This window comes from Diabrotica undecimpunctata, chromosome 8 (genome assembly GCF_040954645.1).
Source record: "Diabrotica undecimpunctata isolate CICGRU chromosome 8, icDiaUnde3, whole genome shotgun sequence".
NCBI classification, from domain to species: domain Eukaryota; kingdom Metazoa; phylum Arthropoda; class Insecta; order Coleoptera; family Chrysomelidae; genus Diabrotica; species Diabrotica undecimpunctata.
Window position 1 is genome coordinate 98,645,256 of NC_092810.1, and position 23,120 is coordinate 98,668,375.

General features: G+C 34.1%; 1 protein-coding gene across 1 annotated transcript in view; it reads left to right on the forward strand.

The window, feature by feature from the left end:
* LOC140449018 (uncharacterized) overlaps positions 1-23,120 on the forward strand; it is a 610,571-nt gene that overhangs the window by 517,737 nt on the left and 69,714 nt on the right. The gene's annotated exons all lie outside the window — the stretch shown is intronic.

The following is a 23,120-nucleotide window of genomic DNA, read 5'->3' on the forward strand; positions in this document are numbered from 1 at the left end:
TAAACAATCGTTAGACTAGAATTGCTCCCTTCTCGTCTGTTCCCTTCGAACAGACGACAATATCACCCGGACTGGTATTCATTTGACCTTCTTCTGGAAACTTCGAATCGTAGGAGACCCGTCAGGTATTGCTTGGGGTTTCTGCCGGCTGGTGTATGATCTAGAAAAGACTAGAATGGAATAGAATTAGAAGATAATGTTTACAGTTAAATATGAATCATATATTTATCGTAACATTGCCCCCCTCTTAAAAGCTGGTTTCTCCTGGAACCTTGTCAGGACTGGAACTGGAACGGTATGCTGGTATCGGCAACTGGACCCTCTTTTACAACTTCCAGTTGTATAAAAATGCTAATGGACGGTTTTCTCTCCGCACCAGTAAATATGCGGATTGCAACAGCCTAACACCTAAACTTCGGTGTCTTTAAAGATCTCCTCCACCATACTTCGGATAACCCTCCAATCTAATTGGCGGCACTCTAACTTTGGCATAGCTAACTTTTGCACGTCGGACTCTAGTACTTGCTCTCTCAATTGAAGTAAGGCTTCCCATACATCTCGGTAGGTAGGTTGGTCACGGGCAGTGTCTTTTGTTACCAGGTAGAAAAGGGAACGTGATGCATCTTGGAGTTGTTTCAAGGCTTCAAGGTTTCAAGTTCTGCAGCTTGACCGAACTTCCTTCGAAAGACGGATGCCAACCCTGGTGCGTCTTTGGTACTGGCCGGGATGGTAAGAGCCAGCGAGTAGTCATCAGGAAGCGCGAGTAGATCTTGCTTTTCTTCAGTGGTAACATCATGTCTTGCTTCACCGGTACCTTCATAGGCCCCCATGAATTTCACAAACGTGGAATTTATGGGGGCCTATGGAGGGGAATTTTGAAACGCATCCTGCTACAAAATCAAAGTAATGCGATTTTTTTTTTCATTTATATAAAACTATGTCTTTATTTTTGTAACCATGTTTTTGCTATTTACAAATGTTGCAAAATTGTTTAATTTATATCCATTTTATTTTTGAAATGCAATATCTCCCCATTAATGAGACTAAGTTGATTGTAAGTACTGAATGTGTTTTAACATTCCAGACCGGTTCACATTAGATGTTTCTATAAACGGCTATTTATCGCCTCCCATAAATTTATCATTATAGTGTGACTTTATAGTGAGCCACGCTGTCTTATTTTCTGTTTGACATGAGACGTCTATTGGTGTCACGCCAGCCTAAGTTTACCGGACAGTGAGACATTGCGTTGATGTCTCATGATGCTCAACGTGTTAACTACTGTTAAACCCTCCTAAAGATTGGAATAATAAAATTTAGGGTAGCTCACCATGCAATGCGTGGCCTTTTTGCGTCTAACCCGACTGGGCTATAATAAAAAAATGAATAACAAGGGTCGACAAGCTTCTATAAATAAAATTACGTTGCATCTCTCAAAGGTAGTGCCTTGTTCTATTTAAGTGGCAAAGCAAGTAAGAAATTCAAAATTCTGCGAAATTAAATCAAATGTCGTTTAGTACGTTGTTATATTCCTCTTATATCGATATTTAGTGGTGGGTCAAAACTTATAATTTTTTCTCATTAGATTATTTAGGTATTTGTAATATTTGTTGACAACCTTTATTCGCTATTATTAAAATATGTTACGTTATGAGACACATCTCGAAGTAAAAGTCTCTCGATGGCTTGCATGTATGTATATATTTGAAACAAAAACTATGTTTTGTTTATTTGTATAACTTTAGTATTGATTAGTTCAGTTTTTAAAGATAAAAAATAAATGTACAAAGTAACTTTTGTCTTTTAAAAACTCAAAAAAATGTTTATACATAAATATGGAAAAAAATATATAAGTAATTTTATTTTCCAAGTTTTTGTATGAAAAAAAGGAACACTAAAGGTAGAGTTTCTCAAAACAGATGAAACACGATATCTACGAAACACAAAAAGAAATATGCAGAATGATTAGAGGACAAAGAAAAGAGATAAACGAACTTATAAAAACGAAACACAATCAGAAGGAAACATGGGTAGACTACTTTCGATCCCTATTTGCTAAAGGTGACGATAATGAACCACCAACACCAAAGGTGACAACAAACGGAGATTTAAATATTGAGGAGAAAGAGGTAAAGAAAGCTTTAAGGAAATTAAAAATAGAAAATCACCAGGAGAGGACAGAATACCGAACGAACTTCTAAAGTATGGAGGACCAGATCTGATCAAACAACAACTAAAACTAATCCAAAAGATAAAGAACAAAACAGAATTTCTCCAGAATGGAGATCAAGCATCCTAATACCTCTCTTCAAAAAGGGAGACAAATCGGACTCGGAAAATTACAGAGGAATTAATTTATTAAACACAACACTAATATTAACAACCAAAGTGATAAAAAATAAATTGAATAAAACTATAACACTAGTAGAAAAACAACAAGGATTTAGGTCGAAAAGATCATGCACCGACGCTATATTTATAATGAGTCAAGTGCAAGAGAAATTATTAGAATACAACAAACCGGCATATCTATTTCGTGGACCTTACAAAGGCATTTGACCAAGTCAACCAAGTCACTTCCTGTATGCAAGAGAGATACCTCTAGGAATAATCAAAACGATCGAAAATATCTACCAAAACAACACAATAAAAGTAAAAGTAGAAGAAGAACTAACCGACCCTATTACAGCTGGCAATGGGATAAGACAGAGAGATTCACTGAGTCCTCTATTGTTCAACCTGATTATGGACGAAATAATATAAAAAGTAATAAATAAAAAAGGATACAAAATGGGTGAAAAACAACTTAAAATAATCTACTATGCGGACGACGCAATACTAATTTCTCAAAGTGAAGATTATTTACAACGTATGCTACACCGATTTAATATAACCGCCAGAAAATTTAACATTATTATTAATTTCCCCAAAAAGACAAATTGCATGGTTACAATAGCAAATTTACTAAGATGTAAATTGGAGCTGGAAAGTCAGATGATAGAACAAGTAATGGAGTTTAAATATCTAGGCATCACATCATCTAGCTACGAAAAGCTCGAAACCGAAGTGGAAGATCAAGTGAATATAGCAAACAGAGACGCAGGCTGCCTAAATGAAACAATATAGAGAAATAAAAATATCGGGAAAAAAACGGAAGGCAGAATTTACAACATAGTCTTCAGACCAATGATGACATACGCGGCAGAAACAAGACATGACACAGAGAGGACAAAAAGGATGTTAGAAACAGCAGATATAAAAACACTTGTTGAAAACACAGAAAAATTGATGGTAAGACACTATGGAATAGAGCTAGAAGTACATATATACGACGTAAGTGCAAGGTAGAGAACATCAAGAACTGGGTAAGAAATAGAAGAGTAGGATGGAACGATCATATAAGCCGAATGACAACAAATAGAGTAGTAAAGACGGCAAGAGACGGTTAACCAATAGGAAGACGTTCAGTAGAAAGACCACGAAAACCATGGAACGACAACTTACTGGAGGCACATTGAAAAACAGACTCATGTCTATATAAAAAGAAGAAGAAAAAGACGTTTTTGTATGCAGGTCCCTATAATTTTCTTTATGTTCTAAACAGATAGGCTTAATACATTTTTTAAAAATATAAAATATTTATCATATAATTCGACGTGGAGATAAGTAGTACGATTTTTCACATTGTTTTAGTTTTTGGCTTCAGAAGATTCTTCAATCTACAACAGGCCTTCTATACGGCTGTTTAGCTTTTTGGTTAAATTGTAAACTTCAAAATATTTGTAATTCATGTATAGTATAATATGACTCTTGGCCAAAGATTTAACAAGTAAAGTACGATTGATTGGTGTGAATTTTTATTAGCTCTGATGAAAAACATGCTGTTTTTTAAACAATGTGTGAATACCACACACATTCACCATTTGAAAAAATACCGCCATTGGCCATGTACGCGCTCTTCTAAAAAAAGAATCATTTTCACACTTTTTGTCGAAGGTGTCAATAACTTTCTTATTTATATTATAGTCTGTAATGATTTATGATTTGCTAGTCTCAGTATCATACTTTGGTAAATGATGCATGGATAAAATAAGTAAATTATTTTTAATACTGTCTTATTTTTGTTAAGATATAAGAATTTTCTGTTAAAATTGGATTATAAACAAGAAAAACAGCAGTAATATAGTAGCAACATAGATGAAATGACTGCGAAGACGTTGAAGAGTAACAAGCATGGATAGGAGAAGTAATGACGAAATAAATCAAAGAACATCAATAGAAACAGACATACAAACATATATAGGACGACAAAGACTAAAGTGGTATGGACTTGTAAGTTGAACAATCAATAACAGATGGATAAAGAGAATAACCGAATGGAGCCACATAGGAAGGAGGAAAAGAGGACGTCCCCGGAGATCCTGGAGAAACGAAGTAGACGACGCCATGAGTAAGACAGGCCTAAACGATAGAGAAGGGGACAACAGAGAGAGAGAGAGAGAGAGAGAGAGAGAGAGAGAGAGAGAGAGAGAGAGAGAGAGAGAGAGAGAGAGAGAGAGAGAGATAGAAACGGTTGTGCGAGGGAAGGCAGTGAAGACTGTCGAATCCCTGAAGATATACATAAGAAAGTAAAGTAATATGTTCAACATAAAATATATCCATATAATTTATTACCCATTTTCCTTTGTCTATTGAGTAGGCAGAAAGAAGGAATTATCGGCTTATTCTTTGATAGTGTACAGAAAAACCTAAGTCATCCCTTTTGTTATTCTGTTAAAACTTGCCAATTACTGAACCAATTGTCTGCTGTTATATTACAGTTACTCTTTTTTTTATCTTCTTCTAAAAGTACGTATTTTCTAGTGTTGTAGGTGACAACATTCACTTATCTTAGTTCATTCACAGGAGCTCGAAATAGACCAGTTGATGTAAAATCAGTCATTATATAATAAATCATTTGTTTGTCTTTTCTCGGCATCTGGTAAAAAGTTATGTTAGTTATGTGGTGTATTATAAGACCCTTTATATACGTTGGTAGTACCACATTTTAAATGTCTCCAACGGTTTTATGGCATCTTCTGTAATATTTTAGCTTTCTAGCTTATAGAGGGGGATCCTAAAAACATTACATCTAAGAGTTCTTAGGCGTAGATTGATAGTTAAAGATAAGTTTCAGAGATAATCTTCCTAAGACCGTTAAAATATCTACGGGCTTCTTCAATACGAGTTTATATTTCGTAGCTATGATTCCAGTTATCCTTAATATTGCAGTCCAGATAGCATATTTTCTCTACTTTTGTTAACGGTGTAACGTTTATTGTAATTTAGGCGTTTATGTTGGTATTCGTACTAATGATCATTATTTTTGTTTTCTTACAATTTAGTTTTAGGCCGTATTTGTAACATGTTTCTACAACATTATCCATCATCTTGAGCCTCTGTACATTATCTGCCAGCAATATGGTATCGTTTAGATACCTGATATTGTTTTTAAGTTGTCAATTCACTGTGATACGATCTTTCGATTCGTCCAAGACGCCTGCCCCTAACGATGTTTTTAGAGTTAAATAATGCTCGTGACAATATGCAACCCTCTAGAAATTATTTTCTGACTGTGAAGATGTTTTTTCTTAGTTATATAAGTTTAAGATTATTTATCTATCCTTACTGTCGAGTCTTGATGTTGTTAGGATATCTATCAGTTTCCCATTTGGTATTTTAACCAATGCTTTCTCGATATCGATGAAACATGCATGCAAATCGCAATGGACATCCCTGGCTCTCTACACTAGAACTCACAAACTGAGAAGTACTTCCCTCATTCCAAGCTCTGCTCTGAATATAAATTGAACTTCAATAAGATATTCTTCTACTTGGTGTATACGCGCCACTGAATAATTGCAAGGGGTACTTTAAGTACATGATTCATCAAACTAATTAATCTATGTTCTTTACACTTCCTAGCCCTGACTTTTTGATTAAGTGATTAGTTTTATATAATATGTTGTTCCATCTATAATTTGCTTAATGACCATAGTTGGGCTTGGGACGAGCTACATCGAGAGTAGAGCTACTTATTTCATCCCTCAATTAACTCAGACAAAGTCTTCTTTTGATTGAACTTGTAGTTTTTTTCCCTGATGATAAGCCCTGATCATCTAAACCTTTACTTGAATAAAGGAAATCATTGTATAGATAAATCTTTCTACCATCTACAAAGCACTTAATTTTTATGCCATAGCAGGTTTTTTTGGCGTATACATCTTGAATCCGCATCGCTTACTAAAACTCGCAAGATTTTCGCCAATACAAACGTAGTGACCCAAAAAGAAATTTCTTTGTGAGTTTTTAATATATTTTTTACAAAGGTATAAAAAGACTGCTGCTCTAACTTTTTTCAACCTCTCTGCTCTATCTGTATCATTAAAAAATTTAAATTTCACTAGGTTAAATCGTCTTTTTGCCATTGTATACCTTAAGAGGTGTCGTCCAGTGCCATCAGTAGCAAACAATTCTTCTATACTCTAGAAGCCCCCATTTTCACCGAATTTATATCTTATAGTGTTGAATGATCTCCTTTTTTGTAAAGGGTGTTAGAGGTATAAAATTTTAAAATGGAATAAAACAAAGACAGTTTTTATAAATTGACATGAAAATAACTTTATTTAAAAAATAATCTCTTGGCAATATAATTTAAATATGATTTCTGGCATATGACCGTCATGGCTGGCTCTGACGTAGTCTAATCTGGAGCTCTAATTTTCGATCACTTTTTTTAATATTTGTCATCGTATACCGGCATTAATGCTGCGAATTTTGTCCTCCAAGTAGTCAATCTTTTCATGCTTATCAGCGTAGACTAGAACCTTCATCACACATCCCCTTATAAAATTGTCTAGCAGTGCTAACTCGTACGATTTTGCAGGCTAATTCACGGTCCAAAACGTAAAACTATAAGGTTATCCAACGTTTCCTTTAATAAATCAATTGTGGCATAGGCATTATGATTGTTTCATTGAAGAATGAAAAATTCAGTAATCATGTCTCTATAGCGGTCAATATTGACTGTAACGTTCTGGCCATCATCGTTTTTGAAGAAGTACGGTCCAATGATTCCACCAGACCACAAAGAACACCAATTAGTCAGTTTTCCTGGATATAATGGTTTCTCAACGTAGATTTGAGGATCACGGTAACTTCAAATAAGGAAGTTTTGTTTGTTAACGTAGCGATTTAACCAAAAGTGAGCTTCATCGCTAAACAAAATTCGCTTATTAAGATCTAAATCTACCTTATCTGCAATTGCAAAAGTTTACTGTTAGTTCACCGAATCAGTTCCTGCATCATTTCTTTGCTAAATAATAAATTCCATACTTTAACACAGCTTGCCATATCGCCCACTTATTTTGCAGTGCCTCATAACCCAGCCAAAACCTCCATCAAGTTATGACTTTTCGTTTTGAAATGTAGTGAAAAAGGCTGTTAATAAAAAAGCGAAAGTGGATATTAAAAAACAAATACAGTATTACCATTTAGTTGGATATACCGTTACACACCCATAAAAAAGTATGCCTTTTCTAAATTTACTGGGAAGTTAATTCTTTGTCCGTTCTTTTTCCTCTCGTTCTTCTAAATCGTTTCCATCTTATTCTGAAGCAGAATTGTGATTATTTTCAATGGTGCTCATTGCTGATATTGCTAACGTTTTCTTTTTATAAATAGTTAAAAATAAAAACAAACACTTCATTAGTATTGTAACACACTACCGCGTAGTATATAATGTCATACCGCAATTGCCAATAAGCACTTGAATCTGAATCTCAAACCCTCTTTAACACTGAATGTTACCGTACCTGATACAGCTAAGTAGTCATTAAAGGAACTGCCTGGTCTCTAACCACTTAAAAAATTTAAGGATTTAAATTAGAAACGGTGGTCTTTATTATTTATTAATTCTTTTAATCTACAATATAGTTCTTTTTTTTTAAGATTTAGAGATACATTTTTGTTAAGCAAAATATAATTTTGTCCTGCAAATATACCGTTAAAATTTGGTCCATTACTTATGACTCGTTTATGTAGGCCTAATAATCCAGGGTCTGATAATTTGCAAATGTCACTGATTTTTTGTACAAACCAGGAGTACGAATTTTATTGGAAATAACATAATGAGACCAAATTAGTCGACCGCAAATTGCAATTAATGCACGACATGACAAATGGTTCGTATATCTGCATTTGGAAAACTGCGGTTTAAACTAAAGGACTTTACATACACGTAAACAATTTAACACATACTTAATATTGCAGTAGGTCAGAATTGTTCATTTATGTGAATATTTGCTATTGCAATATCATTTTTGCGTTAACTACATATGAAAAAAATTAATAGAATTGTACAACTTGATGTCTTTTAAAAAGATTAACTCGATTGAGATTTTTTTGATAAGGACTGTTTTACAATTATCATCTGTGATTTCATGAGATCCTCTTTTTCCATGAATTTTATATAATTAAGCGAGATATACGTTTAATGTTCAGTGGATAAGAGCAGCTGGAGCAGCTTGGTAGTAGTACTTTTGTTATTAGGCATTTGTGTGTTAAGGATGTAAGACCAATTCTTAAATGATTAGTAATAATTTGGTTTTTTCTGTTTAAAGTATTATTCAGCACAGCAAGTATTTTTAGAGGCGATAGAAAAGGCCCTTATGATAGCTGGTGAAAGCTGCTTAGCTCCAAGCAAAATTAAGAAAGAGGAATCACAGCTGGTGAAGGCTCCTTAGCTCCAAGCAAAATTAAGAAAAAGGAATGGATGACAAACGAAATTTTGCATCTCATGGAGGAAAGGCGAAGAAATAAAACCAACAAGACGAAATACAAAGAAGGCCCTTATGACAGCTGGTGAAGGCTGCTTAGCTCCAAGCAAAATTAAGAAAGAGGAATCACAGCTGGTGAAGGCTCCTTAGCTCCAAGCAAAATTAAGAAAAAGGAATGGATGACAAACGAAATTTTGCATCTCATGGAGGAAAGGCGAAGAAATAAAACCAACAAGACGAAATACAAAGAAGTAAACCGTGAAATTAAGAGAAAAATTAGAGAAGCCAAAGAGAACTGGGTTCTGGACAACTGCAAGGAAATAGAAGAATATGATAGAAAGTACGATAGCTTTAACATGCATAAAAAGATCAAGGAAATAACAGGTAAAAAAGTGAAACAAGCATCCATAGTAAAGGCCAAAAAAGTTAAAATAATTAACGATTTAAATGAAAAACTGGCAAGATGGACAGCATACATTGAAGAACTTTTTGCAGACGAAAGACCAGAAATAGCAGTAGCAGAACCTACAGACGACACAACAGGGCCTGAAATCCTAAAAAGCAAGGTAGAATATGCTATAAGGAACACAAAAGGGGGTAAAGCTGCAGGACCAGATGAAATTCCTATAGAATTGTTGAAACTAATAGACGACGACGCACTTGAAATAATGGTAAACCTGTTTAACACAATTTATAGAACAGGCATCATACCAAAGAAATGGCTCTCCTCTACTTTTGTCACAATCCCGAAGACGAATAACGCCAGAGAGTGTTCAGACCACAGAACTATAGCATTGATGAGCCACACACTAAAAGTATTTTTAAAAATAATTCACAAAAGAATATTTAACAAATTAGAAGTGGACATAAGCGCCACACAGTTTGGATTCAGTGATGGACTGGGAACACGGGAAGCTTTGTTTGGTCTGAGTGTGTTAATGCAAAGATGGATGTAAACTAAGACCTCTACGTAGGTTTCATAGATTTTGAGAAGGCCTTCGATAAAGTCAGACACCAAAAGCTGTATGAAATCCTAAGAAGCAAAAACATCGACTGTCGCGACATTAACATCATATCCAGGTTGTACTGGGGACAAACAGCAAAAATAAAAGTTGATAATGAATTAACCGAAGAAATTAAGATTCGTCGAGGTGTGCGTCAGGGTTGTGTGCATTCTCCACTATTATTCAATATATATAGCGAAAAAATATGTCAGGAAGCGCTCCTAGAGCAAAACATTGGTATAAACATTAACGGAGAGTTAATTAACAATATACAGTTTTTGATGGAAAACATAAACACCCATACCAATAAGTATGGTCTAAAACTGAACATCAAAAAGACTAAATTTATGTTGACTAAATTTACAAAACACTTGATATGGATATTGAAGAAACTCAATTTGGATTCCGTAATGGCGTAGGTACCCGTGAAGCTCTATTTGCATTCAACGTACTAATCCAGAGATGCTTGGATGTAAATCAAGATATGTACGTCTGTTTCATAGACTACAACAAAGCTTTCGACAAAGTCCGCCACAAAGAGCTAATGGAGATCCTCAAAGCAAAACAAATACAACACAATGACCTTCGAATTATAACAAATCTATATTATAAACAGCAGGCACACGTACGCATTAATGAACACACATCAGAAGAGTTCGAAGTTAAAAGAGGAGTGCGACAGGGGTGTGTATTGTCACCATTACTATTCAATGCATACTCTGAAGAAATTATGAAAAGAGCTCTTGAGGGAGAAACAGCAGGAATCAAAGTCAATGGAACACCAATTAACAACATTAGATATGCGGACGATACTATTATAATAACAGACAACCTCCGAGACCTCCAAAAGCTAATGAACAAGATAGATGAGTATGGAGAGGAATATGGATTATCAATAAACACCAAGAAAACCAAATTTATGAGGATATCAAAAACCCAAAATAATGGTGAAAGCCTGACAATTAACGGTAGTGCTTTAGAACAAGTTGAAAACTACCACTATCTTGGCACAATAATTAATCACACAAACGATTACTCCAAAGAAATCAAAGTTCGAATAGAGAAAGCACGTACAAACTTCAATAAAATGAGAAAGGTACTTTGTGCAAGAGAACTAAAATTGGACTTGAGAGTTAGGCTGGCAAGGTGCTATATTTTCTCGACTCTGCTTTATGGGATAGAAGCATGGACAATTAACGCGTCGACTGCTAAAAAGTTGGAAGCATTTGAAATGTGGGTGTATAGAAGAATCCTGAAGATATCATGGACCGAGCATTTAACAAACAACGAAGTCATGAGAAGAATCAACAAAAGAATGGAAGTATTGGAAACCATCAAGACACGAAAGCTGCAATACCTGGGGCATGTTATGCGTAATGAGAGATACAACCTACTTCAATTGATTATACAAGGGAAAATCCAAGGCAAGAGAAGTGTAGGAAGAAGAAGAATCTCATGGTTGCGTAACTTGAGGGAATGGTACGGATGCACATCAATTGAACTATTCAGAGCAGCAGCATCTAAGATCAGAATAGCCATGATGATTGCCAACCTCCGTCGCGGAGATGGCACGTGAAGAAGAAGAAGAACGAAGAAGCTATACTGTGCTATACTGCTAGCAATGTGAATTTAACCATAAATAATCAGCCAGTTGAAAGAAATACGTTCTAAAAATATTTAGGGGTTTGCTTTACTGATACTAATGACCAGACAAGAGAAATCAAGAGGCGACTAGAGATAGCGAGACAATCGTTTGTCAAAATGAAAAAGTTTCTATGCAGCCGGGACATAAATATAAATTTAAGAACGAGAATGTTAAGGTGCTATGTTTTCTCCGTTCTGCTGTACGGCATGGAAGCCTGGACACTGAAAAAGGTAAACATCAAAAACATTGAGGCATTCGAGATGTGATGTTACAGGAGAATGTGGAAAATACCATGGACAGAAAGAGTAACGCATCAAGATGTTTTGCTGAAAATGGGAAAGGAATGCGAAGTCCTAAAAACCATACAAACGAAAAAACTGGAATATTTGTGACACATAATGAGGGATAAAAGTACTCTCTGCTTCGACCCATAATCCAAGGAAAAATTTCGGAAAAGAGAAATGTGGGATGTAGGAGGATTTCCTGGTTGCGAAATTTAAGGGAGTGGTATGGGTGCAGTTCAATACAGTTGTTCAGAGCTGCAGCCAACTAAGTAAAGATTGCTGTGATGGTAGCCAACCTCCGATAGGAGACGTTACTGCAAGAAGAAGAAGTATTTTTGGGAAGATTAAATTAAAATTCGTATATAATTTTTCCAATAATATTACCATGTATTGGTACAGCGGATTTAACTTAACCAGGTTCTTTAGATCGGTGTAAGGATACGTTCTCAACTTTGTAGTGTGGTGTGAGTGAGCTCATTCAACTTTTGTTCACCAATTATTCTGCTTTTAACTTTTTGTAAATACCTGTATCTGAAGGTACTCAACTAAAAGTCTCTTCCTTTTCTAATGATCGGAATGTTTCTAGTTCATTTTGTTATCATTTGTAAAGTGGGGTGTTTGATATTTATTTATATCAATCCTAGTAATGTATTTAACGAGTCTGTTATAATAGCGCACTTCATCCTTCTACGCTTTTTAAATAAGTTTAAGGCTTCCAAAATAGCTGTGGTGTGGCCTGTAAGTATACTGTAGTTTATCGGAATCAACACTACTATAAGAATTTCCATTACAGTACGAGACTGTATCGTCACTATTGTGAGTTTTGGAGGCGTCGGTAAAGATTTGCAAATAGTTATATACTCGTCCAGAATTTACATGTTTAGATGTTTATTTATTGTGGAGTTTATAGTTGATTTGGGGGATACTTTGTAAATGTTAAGTTAATAGTTAATGGGTGCATGACCATAAAGGAAAGCACTTCCATTTATATTTAGCGATAAATTGAGTTGATTCGTATCGAACTTTGTGGGCTTTATTCTGTCTATGATGAGTTTAGACTTTTTAGTCTTTTTTAGGAGGAAGACCAGGGTCGCAGATGTTGAAGAACACAGGGGGTTCACAGGGGAACACAGAAGTTTTTGGGATAAGTTATTTGCAATATAGTTTAATGATAGTTTTCTCGTTTTAAAGATAATATTCAAACTAGTTTTAAAAGTACTGGGTGCTAATCTCAAAGCTATAGATTAAATACTATTTAGTTTTGTTTTAAGTGGTTTTGCATGCATTATCGTAACATATATAATCATACTAGATTTTACTTTTAATAAGTGATTTGTAAAGACTAATTAATATTTTATAATCACCACCCTAAATTTTATTATGTAGTATTTTGGAGATATTTATTCTCTTTTGACAGGAATACTGTAGTTTATTTATAGGCAAATTCCAATTTAAAGTTTTCTTAAAAGTTGGGCCTAGAAAGTTTTTTTTCTGCTTTAAAAAAAATATTTATTGTTGGGTTAGTTTTACAGTAGGTTTTATTTTTATTAAAAATAAGGTATCGTGTTTTCCAGTATAAAAAACAAATCCCGTTTTCATCGTAAAAATTTGAAACAGGTTTAAGGAACTTTGTATAATTTTTGTAGCTGTCACTTGATTATTTGATTTTGTAAAAGCAAAAATGCCATCTGCGTAAATACTAGCTTTAATGAATGATTTAATATTACATCCATAAAACTATTGAAGCAGTAAAGAATAGAGTTAGACCTAACCTTTTCTAAAACTATTTATTTTAAATTGAATTAAGCAATTTTTAAGAAGTTTTTTATAAATGCGGGTACGTGACCTTAAATTCAATTGTCTTAAATATGTGTTAAATACAGTGCCTCCATGCTTTATCCTAAGATTTGCTTATTTCAAAAAATATGCTTTAGGAAAGAGATAATAAATAAATTTAACAAAAATAATTTAGCTCCGAATGAGAAGTTTTGTATGAAGATCGATAGAATATCATCTGGTGCTGCAAATGTGTTTTTTGCTTTGAAAAAGCAAATTCTACCTCTTAAAAAGTTGTAGAAGCATTTCAGGAGCTATCAGAGTTGTTTATAGGGATTGTAGAAGCTTTCTTTATTTTTCTTGTATGTTAGGAATTCGTAAGAAATATTTTTGTCGCTAGAATTTCAGCTAAAACTTCTGCGATTGTATTTTTCCAAGTTAATAATTTATTATTTTGTGTTAAAATATTTATATATCCAAAATAATTGGAGTGTTTGTGAATTTTAGTACAAGTAATCTCCGAGGGCATTGAAGAATTACTAGATGATACCTACGCTTTCTAGGTATTGCTTTTACTTTTATTTATGAGATTTCTTGCTCTTGCTCTGAGTATTTTGAATTGAGTAAATTTTCGTTGTTGTATTTTCTACACACATTAAAGGTATGTTTATTAGAAGATACCATATGTGCTACTTCATTGTTCCACCAAGGTACTGGTGGTCTTCTGCAGAACTTCGGTTTACCTTTATTTTTTAGACCTGCTTCTATAATGCTATGTTGTTTAGGGAAGTAATATTAGAATTTATGCCATTACCTACTTAGATGGCATTTTTTAATTTTATTTTAAATGTAGACTTAATAAGACGACCAATTGGCAATCCTTTTTCAGGTTTGATAGATTGGAAAGTTAGGGGAATGAATTTTATTAGATGATATACAAATAGGAAAGTAATTACTGTCATATAATATATACATATATAATATAATAAATATAATAGGAGTGTTCTACAGCTGGTGCCGTTTCTCGCATCCTAATTTCCAGCGTTTTCTGTCGAAGCTATCTTCAGTTTTTAAATCTCTGGCGGTAATTGCATGCTAGACGTCTTCTCTCCATGACCGTCTTGGTCTAGGTCATTTTCTTCTAGTGGGCGGAGTCCATTTTTCTTTTTTTTTTGCCATCTTTTTTCAGGCATTCTCTGTAGGTGACCAGTTTAGTATTTTGGCATCGATAATATTTATTATGTCTAGGTCAATTTCCATTTCTCTCCTACTGCCTACATTCCTCATCCTATCAAGTCTAGTGTGCCGGCAACATCGTCTCCAATAGTCCATTTCTATTGCCTTAATTTTTTATTTGTTTTTTTATACAGCCCAATAATTTCTAATATTGTTTTATAAATTATTTTTTTTGTTTTCTTTTGTTATTTTATTATTCCAATCCTAGAATGTAATTCTTTGTTACTCCCTGCTTTCGATGTTATTTGGACTCCCAAGTATATAAAAGTTTCAGTTGGATTTTATAGTTCTCATTTCAATTTGTAGGCTTTCTTGTTCTTCTCCTGTAACTAAATACTGGTTTTTTATATTAACTGTAAGGCCCCACTTGGTGTACTCCTCCTCCAGTTTTCTAAACATGTAGTCTATGTCGCTCTTGTCTTCAACTAGAACGGCTTGGTTGTCAGCAGATTGTATAGTGTGCGATCCTCGTCTTCGATTGGAATGCGCATATTACAGCATTTTCTTCTCTATAGTGAGAGCGCCTCATTCAGATATATTTTGAAGAGCGTAGGTGCTATGCAACAGCCTTACTTGAGACACTTACTAATAGTAATTTCTCTAGTTAATTTGTTTACAGTTTACCGTCATATTTTTGTAAAGCTGTTGTACTAATTTTATATATATTTTTATTAGTTCCTTGTTTTTCCATTGCTACCCAAAGCATTAAAAGTGGTACACTATCTGCTTTAGAGAAAATATGCTGTCTATACAGGATCTGCCTGCACAAAAGCCGTTTTGTTCTTCTACATCTATCATCTCTTTTTCAATTTTTTATTTTTTTATTTTTCCATAGAGTCTGAAAAGTCAATTTATGACACTTAGTCCCCTGTAAATTGAACAGTTCTTTCTATCTCACTGTCATATTATGATTTTAAAGTATTCTATGTAAAAGGTAAAACCCAAGGTAAACAAACCATACTGGTGGGATAACGAAATGGAGGAAGAAATAAAATATAAAAGACAACTATACCAACAATATTTAAGCTCCAAATCATTACAAGACAAAATAAAATATAAAAAAAAACAAGCAGAAGTACGACGGAAAATCTCTAAGAAGAAGAACCAGTCTTGGGAAAGAAACTGCCAACGAATATATACTTATCTTGGAGGAATTAGAAGCATAGAAAGCTGGAAACTGATAAAAAAATTGAGAAAAGAAAATAATAAAGAAGTAATACAGAGCACAAAACCTGAAGACTGGGAAAAGTATTTTAAAGAACTTTTGGTAGAGAATAGAGTCGAATTTCAAAAACATGGAAATCAAAACCAAGATAGAATTTCAATAGTCGGCTCGCCAATAAGATTAACAATAGAGGAAATTAAAAATGTATGTAAACAGCTAAAGAAGAATAAAGTACCCGGACCAGGGGATATACCCGGAGAATTGTTTAAGTACGGAACGAACAAATTGTACGAATGTCTTCGACAACTATTTCAAGTATGCATAAACACAACCGAAATCCCTACGAAATGGAAAATATCATACCTCAGTACTATACATAAAGAAGGTGATAAAAATAATTGTGAAAATTACCGAGGAATAGTTGTAACCGGATCCATGAGTCGAGTATATGGAAAGGTTTTAAAGAACCGAATCGAGAGAGAATACTTAGATTATGAAGCAGAAGAACAAGCAGGATTTCATATGGGTCGATCCACTATTGACCACATTTTCTCCTTAACCCAGATAATAGAAAAAAAAAGATGGCACGAAATCAAGAGATTCTTATGTTGTTCGTAGACATACGAAAAGCCTACAACAACGTTCCACTAAAGAAGCTGTGGAAATCAATGGAAAGCACGAATATTAATATAGAATTAATAAAAGCCGCCAAAGTGCTATACAACCAACCAATAAAAAAATAAAAGCAGGGGCATAAATAACAACAGGATTTAGACCACCAAAAGGATTAAAGCATGGATGTTGTCTGTCCTCCACTTTATTTAAAATATACCTCGAAAGTGCTTTAAAAGGATGAAAATAAAAATGCAGGACAATGGAGATACCGCTCACCAACACTATGGTATATACGCTTAACTTTGCAGACGATCAAGTAATAATGGCTCAAGATTATGACGATTTAAACTATATGGCACGAAAATTAATTGAAGAGTATGATTTATGGGATCTAGAAGTAAATTAAAAGAAAACCGAATACCTGTGCATTGGAGTACAACAAAAATATTTCATATTAGACGATAACACAACGATAAAGCACTGCTGTGACTACAAATATCTAGGTATCACTATTTCACAAGATGGAACATTAGACAAAGCCATAAGAGAGAGGAATACATCAGGGAGAAAAGCCATCACAATGTTAAACAGCATTTTATGAGACTAATCCATCAGCAAAGAAAATAAAAATATCATATATGAGACTAAAGTAAAAGTATCACTTTATACAGCTGTGAGGTATGGCCACTGAAAGAAAGAAAAGAACACTGGCAACGCTGAAAGCGAGGGAAATGGATTTTTGGAGAAGAGCCACAGGAAGATCCAGAAGAGAAAGGATTACCAAAGAACGCATTAGAGAAATAATGGGAATCAAACAAACAATCACAATTGACCTAACAACAAAACAGTTTATCTGATTCAGACAAATATAAAGAATAGATGAACAATGAATACCAAAAGAAATATTAAAATTGCAACCAGAAGGAAGGAGAAAATGAGGTAGACCGAGAAAAGAGGCGGACCACCGGACTAAGTGTCGATTGAAAGTCGGAAAACGGCGGAGAACGTTATAAACCGACAAGTAGTAGTAGTAGTAAGTATTCCATATAAGACATGTTAAAAAGGGTTGACTAGATAGTGATAAATATATGTCAGAACATGGGTTGTTATAGGAGTTAAATCTGGTAGGTTCCCATGTATTAAGTTAAAAAAAGTAGAAAAGTTGATGAAATGTTTCATTAGATAGCCGTATTTGCCCATTTTACAGCTTCCATATGCGATAATAATGACAGATCATATTTCCTAAAATTATTTTTCGATGTGTAATTTGATCAAGAAGGTTATTTAGCTCTTGTATGTGTAGCTCGCTAGGATGTGGTAAATAAATATTGCATGCATTAATATCTTTTTGGTAAATACTCACTGCTACAGTTTTAAGATTAGTATTTAATGCATGTGGCTTAGAGGTTTGCTCTTACGAACCTAGCTACTCCGCTAGTGGCCTGTTGTACTGTTCTGTTCTTTTGGAAAACATTGAGAGTTACTAAGATTTATATTACCTTGTTTAAAATAGGTTTCTTGAAGAAATAAGATCTTAGGACACAATTCATTTATTAAAAGTTCTAACTCTTCTAAATCGATACAAAACCCATTATAAAATAAAGGAATCAGATATGGTAGAATTCTGCCTAAGATAGGGGTTCATCTGTCTCTTTTGTGCAATAGAGACTATTGGGATTTACTTTCTTTTTTAACCTAGTGATATTATTTTTTAATTTTAAATTGTGGGTATAACAGTTCCCAAATTTGGAATCTTAGTTGGTTTGGCAGTTTCATTTAAGTAATCTTTTAAAATTATTTTAGCATGTTTGGCATATAGTGTGTTTTCCAGAAAGTGACATATTATATTATAGTTTACAATAAATGATGGTGATTTTTTTTTATTTTGTCTCTAATTAACTCTAGCGAAAGCAAAAGTTCTTTGAGGAAATTTCTGGTTAAAGTTTTTTACTTTGTCTTTGGTTGGCTTACTACATACAGGAGGAGTAGAGATATGTAAATCGATTAATATATGTGTCTTTTTACTTGATTGGAGATATTTGTAATAATTATAGAGGTGTTATTTCTACTAGAGTGGGAATGCTGACGTTGTTTACAATTGATGATGTTGGGGTTTTCAAGAAGAATATTTCACTTGTATTATTTATAAATTTTGTCATTTAGTCGTCATTTTCCATAGTTTTTTCTGTTTGGTTATCAGGTGCATTTACTGTGGTTAATATATTTTGGGAAGTCTCTGGATGTGCATTAGAAAATGTTAAATTAGCTTTGTCAGAGCACTCTTGTTCTGTTTGGTTATTAGATACATTAACTGCAGTAAATACGACTTGGAAAGTTTTTGAGTGTGCATTAGAAATTCTTGGATTAGCTTTGTCAGATCATTCTGCTTCCTGGTGACGAATAGTCTTGAATTTTTTGAAATACTTTTATAAAAATTAATATTAAACTCACCAGTCTTCCGAGTTGAACCGCGTTGATTTCCCGAGCCTCCAGACACTACTACACTGTTCACTAGTCACTTCACTACTACTACTACTGTGGTAGTGAAGTGAATAGATGAATATAGTACTGTAGTAGTGAAGTGAACAGTGAACAGTGTAGTAGTATCTGGGGTCTCGGGAGACTGAGACCTCGGAAGCCTTGAAGAAGACATCAGAGAGGATGTCGAAAGCTTGGTGCAATGGAAATCAACGCGGTTCAACCCGAAAGACTGGTGAGTTAAATATTAATTTTTATAATAATATTAATATTAGCTCTAGATTTAATAAATAAATAAATATATATATATATATATATATATATATATATATATATATATATATATATATATATATATATATATATATATATATATATAAAAATATATGTAAAGAATAAATAAATCGTGTTGAAGTAAAATTAATGGCCTAGGAGGGCAAATTCGTTAAACTTCCCATGTCCGAATCGGTGTCAATAGAGTGTTATGACTTATTTCAGCATCTCTGCTTCATCAGACACTCAGGCTGATAAAAATTCAAACTCAAAAAGTCCAACGAATGTCTTCTTAAACTTAAGCACTACAGTGGATAGCGTACAGAGGCGCCACCTACTTTGTTTTCCATAAACAAAAACGATTTAATAATATAGTATTCTGTCCTCTGAGCTATACGAAAAGATGTAAAAGAATAAACCTGCTACCGCTTTGTTGAATTAAGTAGTAGTAAGTAATAAGTAGGTGATACCTCTGTTCGCTAACCACTGCAGTGGTCAAGTTTTAGGAGCCATCTGTTGAACTTTTCGAGTTTAAATTTGTATCAGGCCTGACTTCCTGATAAAGTAGGGATGCTGAAATGAGTCATAACACTCCAGTTTTGCAATCTTTTGATATCTGCAATATCTGGATTTCCTATGTAATGAAAAGAGATTAGGAGATTCAGGGAAAAATAAGAGGAAAGAGGAGTATTAGAGAAAGGCGTATGTTCAATAATTCGAGAAAGTAGTATAAATGCAGTTGTGTAGACGGAGACGGAGACGTAGACCGAAGACGGCATCTAAAGAAGAAGATCCTCGACGTAATCCTTTAAAAATAACAGCGTTTAGTCGTAATTAACTCATGTGATATATTTTATTAAGCAATAAGTATATCTTATTGCAAAATAAAAACCCGTTATTATTTTACTTTTTCTTTAATCTATATAGTTGACTTTCAAACCGCTTCTTTCTTTTTACCATTATATTATATGGATATTACAATTGAGAAGAAAAGCAGCAGCTTCCACCGAACAGTTACAAATTTACCAAGGCAAAGAATAGAAGTCGCAAAAAGTTTTATATAACTATTTCGACGAATTTGTCCATTGGCTGCCAACTTTTATATGAGAATTTTTCGAATCTGTATTTTGCAAAGTTGATAAAGTTCTGTCCGACGGCAAAAGTTGTTTGAAAAATATAAAGCATGTTTTTTATTTTGAAATTTAAAATATGCATTTAAAATGACATAAGCTACTCCAGTGAAGTTTGCGATCTGTATTTCATGTATAAATATTAAAATAAAAAGTTTTCGAGATACGACATTACATTTATACAGTTAAGTCCGTGGATCTTTACATGTATGTCATTAATACCTGGCGAGATAAAATACATACATTTTATCTAGCATCATTGTCTTCTACGTATAAAACTAAAGACAAACTAGCTACCGCTTGTTGTTAAGTAACGACACATGTTATTTTTATGAACGCTGTAGACTTAGTACATCAAAAAGAGATGGGTACAAAAAAGACTCTTGGGGACGTTTTCAGATTTTAAGTACAATGTGTGAAGTTTCTGGTTTGTTTACTTGTGGCTGTCAGTTTCTTGGATTTTTTGCTATGTTTTGTCCTGTTTTTGCATTAAGATACACACAGTGGTTTCCCAACTAATTTTATATTGGAGTTTTAAATAATAAGGTAATTCTATTTTATTTCGCCATTAATTTACATACAAAGTTACCTCATGCACACAGTTAAGGAATAGTGTTTTTAAGTTCCGCTAAAAGTAAAAAAAAATTACCAAAACAATATATTTTGTTATTTTTTTTTAGATTTTGCCTAGAAAACCTCTAACCTCACAAGCACAAGCACTCGTTTTAAATTTAATCAAGTACCTACTTTGAATTAGAAAATAAACAATGGGGAACCGTTAAAACCGTTGTCATCTGTTCAAAGGGTACAAAAAGTACCATTTTTAAATGTACACTATTATAAAGCTTTAATGGTGACAAACATATATATTAATAAAATGATTTACTTGCCAACTTTATTACATAACAAAATATTTATAATTGGGAACTTTTATTTTTGGGTTTTTTCAGTCTAAGTCTCCTCGATAGGATATTCTGTCGGTAATAGTGCATTGGGCGACTCGATTTTTTTGTCTTCTCTAGATTCTTTTGCAACTGACTGGTGACCGTAAGCAACAACTGGACTCATCCGAGAACAAAACATTACTCTAGTCTGCGTAATTCCTATTTTTGTGTTTCCTTTCAAAAGCAAGTCGAGTTCTGTGGTGTTTTAGGAGCATAAAATATCATTAATAGGAGCATCCGAAGACGTCAATCTCCTACTCAGTCTCAACTCAAAGACTCAGATCTTCATTACACAAAAGCTTTTCTTTCTTACATCAAAGGTGTCACTGACAAAATCGACAAAATTCTATAATCAAGAGGAATAAAGACAATATTTACCCCCCCCCCCCCCAATAAAAACTTTCATCTCTTGTTCAATAAAGCAAAGACAACATTTCAAATGAACAACACGGAGTTTATGAAATTCCTTGTAGTCTGCACAATCTGCCCCCGATCCTATATGGGCCAAAAAATTGTAGAATCCAAAATAGGATTTATGAACATTCCATTTATGTTGGCAATTCCGACTTAATCTCAGCTCTAGGTCAACAGAAACCATCTTTATACAGGTCAAAAAATTTATTCTGAAAACTCCAGAACCATAGCCCCCATCCGCTTCTATAAACCAAGAATTATCCGAGAAGCCATAGAAATTAAAAAAATGTTAAATTGTCTCAATAAAAGAGATGACGGCATACGGTTACCTTCGACTTGGAGACCTCTCATAAAGAAAATACCATCCGCTCCACCCGTCAACTAAAATCCGACTATCAGAAATGTTCCCCCAACCCCCCTTCGCAATTTGGACTCAATTTCAGCTCTAGGTCAACATAAATCATTTTTATAAAGGCCACAAAATTGATTTTACAATCTCCAGAATGATAGCACCCATCCGCTTCTATTAAACAAGAATTTTCTAAGAAGCCATAGAAATTGAAAAAAGGCGAAATTGTCTCGATAAAAGAGATGACGGCATATGGTTACCTTAGACTTAAAAACCTCTCATAAAGAAAATACCATCTGCTCCACCCGCCAACCAAAATCCGACTGTTAGAAATGTTCGCGTCAACCCCCGTGCTAATGCCCGCGCCAATGAATACGCTGGCACCCACCCAAGCCACGTCACCATCGACGGTATAAATGACCCGTCCTCTATTTAAAGCACCAGTATTGCTTTGATATGTGATCAGTGTAGTACTGTCTAAGGACTCGGCCTTGGACCTGAGACCTTGGAAGCCCTGAAGAAGACATCGAAGAGAATGTCGAAAGCTCGGCGCAATGATATTCAACTCCGGTTCAACCCGGAAGACTGGTGAGGTATATATAGATATATATATATATATATATATATATATATATATATATATATATATATATATATATATCTTCTTTTTCTTCTTCTTTTTATATAGACATGACTCTGTCTCTTTTTCAATGTACATCCAGTAAGTTGCCGTTCCATCGTTTTCGTGGTCTTCCTACTGATCGTCTTCCTATTGGGGAACCGTCTCTTGTCGTCTTTACGACTCTATTTGTTGTCATTCGGCTTATATAATCGTTCCATTCTACTCTTCTATTTCTTACCTAGTTCTTGATGTTCTCCACCTTGCATCTACGTCGTATATGTGTACTTCTAGCTCTGTCTCATAGTGCCTTACTATTCATTTTTCTAAGTGTTTTCATCTCTGCTGTTTCTAATATCCTTTTTGTCCTCT